The sequence below is a fragment of the Vanessa cardui genome, chromosome 22 (assembly GCF_905220365.1).
Source record: "Vanessa cardui chromosome 22, ilVanCard2.1, whole genome shotgun sequence".
NCBI classification, from domain to species: domain Eukaryota; kingdom Metazoa; phylum Arthropoda; class Insecta; order Lepidoptera; family Nymphalidae; genus Vanessa; species Vanessa cardui.
This window is the reverse complement of record NC_061144.1, coordinates 9,252,426-9,261,394: the sequence shown is the minus strand read 5'-3', so window position 1 is coordinate 9,261,394 and position 8,969 is coordinate 9,252,426. Positions and strand designations below refer to the sequence as shown.

Below are 8,969 nucleotides of genomic sequence, written 5' to 3'. Positions count from 1 at the left end.
CATTGAAAATTCGCAGTCACTCCACTACTTTTTACAGCAAGTCCTTTTGTATTGAAGCAGCACGCTTGTGGAATACCCTTCCGGTTCACATCAGACAAGCGAAATCACTTGAATCTTTTAAAATTAAGGTTAAGCAATACTATTTAGGACTTTAAATGTTCTGTCAATTACATTGCTACTACCTATTCATATGTATTTGTATTCGTCTGTACTCGTACATAAGTTTATGTCATGCTGTCTATATCTGTATGTATGTATGTATGTTTGTATGTATGTATGTATGTATGTATGTATGTATGTATGTATGTATGTATGTATGTATGTATGTATGTATGTATGTTTGTATGTATGTATCTTTATCTTTATTTTTATTTATATATGTTCGGGAGTATTTGTTTATGTATGTATATTTATATGTTTTGATATATATTAAGGTATTTGTGTAGTGTATCTTCCTTGTCTAGTGTAATAATTTGTGTATAAATATAATTTCATATAGTATTTAACCCTGTGCAGTACACCCGCTTTCCGCTTTTTCACATTAACTCCTCCACGCTGGTTGTCTGGAAGAAATCGCTTTTAAGCGATAAGACCGCCTGTTGTACATTTCTTCTTTTTTTCATATATTGTGTTATTGAATGTAAAATTTATTTTTTAGTGTGTGTGTACAATAAAGAGTTATTATTATTATTATTATTATTATACTAAAATCTCCAACATAACTACAGTCCAGCCAGTAATATTACATATAACTTTTTTTAAATAGGAAATTTTTATTTAAAAAATATCGTTCCTATTTTAAATTTTGGAAGAATTTCGTTTTTCGATCAAAAATATTCTTTAAATCAATGTTCTTTATTTAAATAGGCCATTCCATATTTGAATAAGTATGTAATACGATTAAATTGAAGACAATAAAAAGTAGCAGTGAGAATGTCCCAGTGTTGGGCTAAGGAGAAAGTCGGAACTTATTCAGCCCTGCGGTTTCAAAATGGGTTGCTAATTACAAATATTAAAAACAGATACATTCAAGTAACATATTAAAATACAAATTGTATTTGAACCCGCAATCATCGGTTAAAATCCACGCGTTTCAACCATTGGGCCATCGGCTCTTGCATTTAATACTATTACTTTTTATTTATTCTAAAGTTTGATTTATCAAAATGTAGATTATACAGGGAAGAACTATCAAGAAAGTCAATTGTCCTATTTTTCTCAAATGAAATACAAATTCAATATTCAGCTCTCCCTTGGCATTGTAAGCGAGCCATAACTTACGATGTCAATGCGCTGCCAACTATGGAATCTAAGATGTTAAGTCCTTTAAACCGGAATACTATAATACAAACTATTTAAGTTTGGCGGTCGAATAACTCAAGACTGGATGGTTCCAATAATATTGCTTGAAACCAATAGAGCTTAACTTTGTACACATCACAATAAAAATAATTAATTTGCTGGACATGAAACTTTTTTAAAATTAATGTATTGGTGTGTCAAAGAAATAAAATAAGGAGCCTTAAAAATGTCTCAAATATTTTAGAATATAGATTAAGCTATATTCTAAAATATATATTATAAATGTATAAAAAAAATTATATCAAATATTTCATAAAAACATGCTCTGCTCCCGTTAAGGCATTAAACATTTCCCATTCAAAGCAATGGATACCGAAACGTAGTCAGTGGAATGAAATAAATATCGTAGTTCGGTCCATTCCATTTTCCCTTTAGTGGATGCTGAGAAGTCAATCCGAACGCACGTGCAGATGACTCTCCCAAATCCGCGATCGAAATTCGAATCGTGATTTTTATCAAGTGGACGTTTCATATGTGCCAGTGTTAAAAGTGACGTTTGTTTTGGCCAAATAATTAAAAAAGGTTTTATAATATTTGAAAAAAAAAAAAACGATCGACTTTTAAGAAAGTTTACGTAAGTTTTTGGGTAATTTTTTTTTCTGAGAAAATTATTTTTCTTTGTAAGTTTTTTTGTGGTTTGATTTATTAATAAAATAGTAATAAAAACAAATACGTTTAAAATAAACGTTATACTAGAACACATAAAATAAAAATCTAAAAATTCAAAAATAGAAGCTTATTCGAAACGGAATAAAACAATAAAATAAATGCATGACAGATACAAAATACTAGACTATTTATCGCTATCTTATGCATATTTTAAATCGAGAATTAATTTAATAATACGGTAAATTATTTAATGGGTCTATGTTCCAGTTAACACTTCTTTTTCTTTCGATCTGATAAGATATATTTATTGTCAGTTTATCTCACGACATCTTGTTACAAAGAAATACACTTTACCTTATATGGTATTTTTCTAATACTTATACAAAAAAAATGTAAACATTTACGTACTTTAAAAATTAGCGTGAGAGTATTTTATCAAACCATTGAAAGAAATTCGCATTTTTAATCTGTGATACATTATGAACATCTTCTTTTGAATTTTTGAATTTATATTTTCTTTTTCCAATCTGGTGATCAGGCTACGATGTTGAATTTCGAATGCTATTCTAATCGTCGGATCTGTCAGTAGTGCGAGCATCGCTCAAAACTATTGTAAATTTAAAATACTTTTACAATTAAATACGCCATCTTCGCGTAGAGAAATTAAAACAAAATATTTACTCTCATTGAACTATTTATTACCCGCGATTAATTTTCTACTGAAGTCTCTTTAAAGATTTTAATAAATTAATGAAAAAATAAAAAAATAAAAATGACATATAATATTTTTCTTAATCCTTAATATACATAAAAATGTAAGTGACCGCTATTAACCACGCCGTAGTCAAGTTAAACCCCGCAGCTAATCGTCCTATGAGTTTTATATATTAATGATGTTTTATACAAAGTTTGACATAATATTTTATCAACATTAATGATTTGCGAACTCACCATTCTTAGTTACAAATCATGTCTTCCTCGCAAACTTGGTAAGTTATTTAATTAAATATAATTTTAAAAAAATGTTTATACACGAACGTAAATAATTACCGGCGACTTTGAGCAGGATTATCTCTGAGAAACAAAATAAAAATTTCTTCGTTATTTGCATTTGCACGCAGGTAGAAAAACGACAGCTTAAAAAGTATATTTTGTATCTGTAATAAGTCATACGAAGTAGTAATAACTTTTCACGTTTTCGAAGTAAAAATCAAACCGACTTCAATAACATACAGCAATAATATAGCAGAAATAAATATACACAAAAGTTACCATCAGATATTCCTATTCTTTTCATGCTAATAAAAAAATAATTTCGGAACACATATGATAAAGTTATACCCGAACAATCATAAAAATTTTTTTAAATAATAACCTCTTTTGTTGAAATTGGTTAAAAAAAAAACAAAATTAAACGTTTAATAGCTATTTGTATACATGCAAATAGAAATAAATGAATATATTGACATTTTAGTATTTAATTACGTACATAAAACAAAATGATTTTCGACTCTATATTATTTAAATATGTCATGACACGTATTACATATAAGAATTAAAATAATTCAAATCAGTGTTCTAATTATAATGAATTAATTACATAAAACTATTTAAAGTGCAATGGTTTCGTTGTATTTTACATGTGCATAATTAATTTAGAAATAATTTCCAGAGTTATTATAAAATAAGATTTGAATCTATACCCTTAGGGAATCATGTTAAATATAACCTGACAAAGATACTTCCACTATAATACAGATTAATACTAAAATAATAATAATAGGAAAATTGTAATTTAGCAAGTTATTGAGCCGAGATGACCCAGTGGTTAGAACGCGTGCATCTTAACCCATGATTTCGGATTCAAACCCAGGCAAGCACCGCTATATATATATACACTATATTTATAATTCATCTCGTGCTCGGCAGTGTAGGAAAACATCGTGAGGAAACCTGTATGTGTCTAATTTCATTCATCAATGAAATTCTGCCACATGTGCATTCCACCAACCCGCATTGGAACAGCGCGGTGGAATATGTTCCAAACCCTCTCTTTAGTGCGACCTTAGCCCAGCAGTGGGTATTTTACTGTTACTTTACTTTACTTACTTTAAGTTATTGATATTAATTTTGACAAGGGAAACGACATTGATAAAAGTTTTACTGTAACAAAAACTTAAAATATTGCCAGCCTAGATCAAGGTCCAGTGGTTAACGCGTATCTTAATAAAGCATAGTAGGTTTGAGTCCGGATGAACATTTGGTAAAGGGAAATATCATACGGTGAAATTTTGCAACAATCGATCATATGCATCTCAGCAGCATGGTCACAATATATCAAATAATTAAAATAATAAATCTCAATTATAATTAATTATGTAAAATTACTACAATACATCAAATAATTTAAATAAAAAAACTCAATATTAATTAAGCGCCTAAAATAACATTCAAAACATTATAACAATGTTTAAAGTCTTTTGAATATATAATATTTGGATACGTCTTTTCTTTCTAAATTTGTAATTATTCCAAAATTATTTTATACAATACTGATTGTATACACAAAATGACATAATTACATTGATAAGTAATTCACGTCTGATTGTTTATGGATTACACACACAGCCGTACACTCTACACTAACAAGTGTTACCCAAAGAGGTTAAAAAAAAAAGGTTTTATTATATACTATCACGTTGTCCCTTGTGCCCAAGTTACACTAGCTCTCCATTCACAAGAGAACATTATAATAGGTATTGCTGTATAGCGGTAGAATATATGATGAATGAGAAGTACATAGCCAGACGGGCTTGCACGTATTAATACCTCTTAATTTTTTTATGTTAAAACTTGAACTCGTCAATAGCGATCAAATAATAATGGGTAGTCAAACATAAGAAAAAAATTAATTGACTAGTATTCGCCCGCGGCTGCGCTTGCTTTTTTGTGTGCTGGTTGTCATGTCTTAGGCAAATAAATGTCTATGTCCTTTCTTGGAGATCATGTTTGCTATATACCAAATTTCATCAAATTCGGTTCAGGGGTTTGGTCGTGAAAGAGTGATAGAGAAACAAACAGACAGAGTTACTATAAACGTATATAGAAGTATCGGTATAATACATTTTAGTAATTCTATTTCAGATGTTTGTTACAAAATTAAAAAAAAAAAAAACTGACAATTTCAAACTATAAACATAAAACCTTCTTTGTCAAAGAGAACTTTTTTAATAACGTAAATATGCCAAAAATACTGTAACGACGTGTTCTTTACGTCAGATTTTGAAACGGGTTCCGTTAATTAACACCGGCATCTGTCGTCGCGAACTTAATTTTGTTCAATTAACGTTTTTTTTTTTCTTAAATTCCGTTACTTCACGTGAACGAAATGCCGAATTTGTTCACAGTTGCTCCAATAATTGTGAATTTATTATTTTTATTCGATTTCACGATTACGAACAAGATTTAGAAAGTTCAATATTATATAAAGTTTTTTTTATATGTATTTGGAATAAATCTATGTACTAGTGGGTATATCTGATAGTAAGTGATCATCTCGTACAAGATTCATTGGTAATGTATTGAATATTAACTATAGAAACTGTAGTTACATTGGCTTGCATACATAAATAAACTCCTACCTCGAGTATGAAATATATGTAACCAACCGAGCCCCAAGAGGACTAAGATGCTACTAGTGTCTGTAACATCTTAGTTCCCACACTCAACCATCTAACTCGAATTCAACAATAATTAGTATTGCTCTTTTGCGGTAGAATGAGTAAGGGCTAAGGCTTCTTCTCTTTTCGAGGAGAATAATTCCACCACGCTGTTACAATGATGAAACCAATTATGGCATATTTTTATATTATTTCATGTAACTTTAAGTCAGACAAACAGTAAATACTATACACATGAAAAAAAAATGGTATGTCAAAATTGTCTTAAAAATGTTTTACTATTCACAGGTAGTTCACACATAACACAATTTATATTAACAAAATAATTAGATTACATCTATCAAGCACGTTTCAATACATAACTTAGTGAAACCTAAATTAATCACTATTAGTAGTAATAAAAATCTCAATAATATATTATACTACGACACAACTTAGATTTAGCATCGGCAAAGATTTTAAATTAACATGGTTATTTTTATTACTAAAGGTATTAATTTCGGGTTATTTAACATGTTTTTTATTTTTGTTCGGTGGAGCTCGATATTTCGACATTATCTACAAATATCTTGTTCAGTCTCGTGAATCGTCGATGTTAAAAATCCCGAAATCAAAAAGCATCCGCAAAATTCGTAAAACCGATTACACCCGAATTAAGTACGCCATCCCAAATTATCAATATTTGTTTCTTATGTGAATATGATCTTTACACAAACGAAACAACTTGTAATATCATATGACCTAATATACTCGTCAATTTGAAAACAGTTTGAAAAGTTGTGTCGTACTATACGCTATTCTTCAATATTTATATCGCGAATGTGATAAAAATAGACGCAGACAGAAGCTGCCATATTCGTCTAATTGGCGATTAAGAATACACAAAGAATAGCTCATAAAAAATATGTATCGTAAAGTAATAAATCAAGCAAATTAATAATACGAAATCGATTTTACAATCAGACCAAAATAGGTCCATAGGAACATTTTGCCATTTTACCTAATATTTATAAAACTAGCTATCGCTCACAGCTTTACTCGTAGACAGCCATTGCTTTTCTCAAGTCAAGAAAAGTCAAAGTCTTAATCTATACATATGTACATATAATAAATTTGTCTGTTAGCATTATTAAAATAACAGTGTTTTACTATATCTATTTGTTACATTTTTTGTCTGTTTGAATAATCTCTAGAAAGGAAGGATAGAATTTGACAGGACTTTCATTTCACTTTCAGCTATTGTCAGAAGGAGTAACGTAGGCTACAATAATTACTTTTTTGTTAAATTCAAACGCAAAAAAACGCGGGCGCAGCTATATAATAAAACTATATTTAACAGACAACAGCAGTATCTGTATTTTAAATGCTTTATTCAAAACAGATATTAATTGGTAGAACCAGCAAGCAACTCAAATAAGTCACTACATTAATAAAACCATATATTATTTATTAAATTATTACAAACTATTAATAAAATCTTTTGATGCCAAAGACGATTAAAAAACAGCCAAATATGTGGAAAAAAACAATCAATATTTATTATATAATTATTCTTACTTATCAAATATATTTACGATTGAAACAATCTATCGTTAAACGAGGGGGCGTACTAAAGATACAATACTAAATGTATGGGATCGAGAAAGTATGTTATTATATATTTGTCCTTATCCTATCTATAGTGTAAGATAGAGACAATATATTTTTTCCTCTATTTATTGTTTAATTAAAACCGCAGTTACTACTCTTCTAAATGAAATAAACAATTCAATCAATGAATAAATTATATTTTATTTCGTTAAGCAATATTGTATAGATTCAAATGGCGTAAAGAGTGTATTTTTGTCTAATTTTTTTTTCTTATAATCTACATTTCGATGACGGTGTCTCAAATGGTTTTTGTAACAACAGACTAGAATAATACTGATTTAGTAATTTCTAAAAAGTTTATTTGTCTTTCAGGCGTTTTTTCTTCGTCGTCGTACGATACATTATTCCTAAAATTAAACTTTTGATACTTGCAGGAACTTTCCTCATATAGTACCATAAATTTGTAACAGGTGGCGTGCAAGTCATAGCCTTCATCAAAATTAAAAAATTCAAATCATGTTGAGTATAATCTCCACCATCACCCATAGACAATGAAGCTGTAAGAAATAATAACTATTCCTTACATCATCAATGTGCCACCAACCTTGGGAACTAAGATGTTATGACCCTTGTGCCTCTAGTTACACTGGCTCACTCACCCTTCAAAAATTAACAAAGTACAACAAAAATATTTTAATCTTTGATATACAGCACCAATGATAAATTATTTATGTATATAACGTAAATGTTCAGACTATCAATAACATTTATAGAAATAAAAGGATATATTGATTCAAACGATGAATCATTAAACCATCGACGACCATCATTTATGGCACTTCGTTAGACATGGTTGTAAAAACATATCGCCTACTGTGAAACAGACGGATTTATTGTATAAGGAGAAATAAACTTGATTAAAATATTACATATACATATATGCTATAATAAGAATTCTTTAATACTTTGGAAAAAATAAATTGTTAGACATAGAACACATGGCTTTGTATTAACCAAACACTGTGACAAATAATAATAATTGTTATTTGAAATTATATTACTGATAAGAGTCGAGATAGCCCAGTGGTTAGAACGCGTGCATCTTAACCGATGATTGCGGGTTCAAACCCAGGCAAGCACCGCTGATTTATGTGCTTAATTTGTCTTTTTAATTCATCTCGTGCTCAGCGATAAAGGAAAACATAGTGAGGAAACCTGCATGTGACAAAATTTCATAGAAATTCTGCCACATGTGTATTCCACCAACCCGCATTGGAACAACGTGGTGGAATATGTTCCAAACTTTCTCCTCAAAGGGAAAGGAGGCATTTAGCCTAGCAGTGGGAATTTACAGACTGTTGTTGTTGTTGTATTTCAACGATTTTGGAGTAACATACGAGTAGGTATAGCATGAAGAGGTGGCGCCTCCCCTTTGATAATCGTAGACTTACGTCCAATTAAAACATAAAATATACGAAAAAAAAACAAATGAAATATAATGTCATAACATAGACATGTCGTGAACATGTTTAGACATTGTATCTTATATTACTAAGCCGAAATAAGAAAAAAAATAGTATTAAAATATCTTTATAATTGAACAATTAATAGAAGTCATGTAACTTCTTTAGAATTACAAAAAATATTTACGAACACGGATAATTGGATAATAAATCAATCAATTATTTATAAATAAAATCGTTTAAGCATGACTAATGCTTCTCCTTA

At 29.4% G+C, this 8,969-nt stretch overlaps 1 protein-coding gene across 5 annotated transcripts in view; it reads left to right on the top strand.

Moving 5' to 3' along the window:
* The first annotated feature begins 1,715 nt into the window (after positions 1-1,715).
* Positions 1,716-8,969, top strand: part of LOC124539432 (protein Wnt-7b-like) — a 101,543-nt gene continuing 94,289 nt past the window's right edge. For 2 of the 5 annotated variants that reach the window (XM_047116828.1, XM_047116825.1), the window contains exon 1: positions 1,716-1,936. The gene's annotated coding sequence lies outside the window, so the exon portion shown is untranslated. The remainder of the gene's footprint in view (positions 1,937-8,969) is intronic. The other 3 variants (XM_047116830.1, XM_047116829.1, XM_047116826.1) reach the window with 2 other exon arrangements.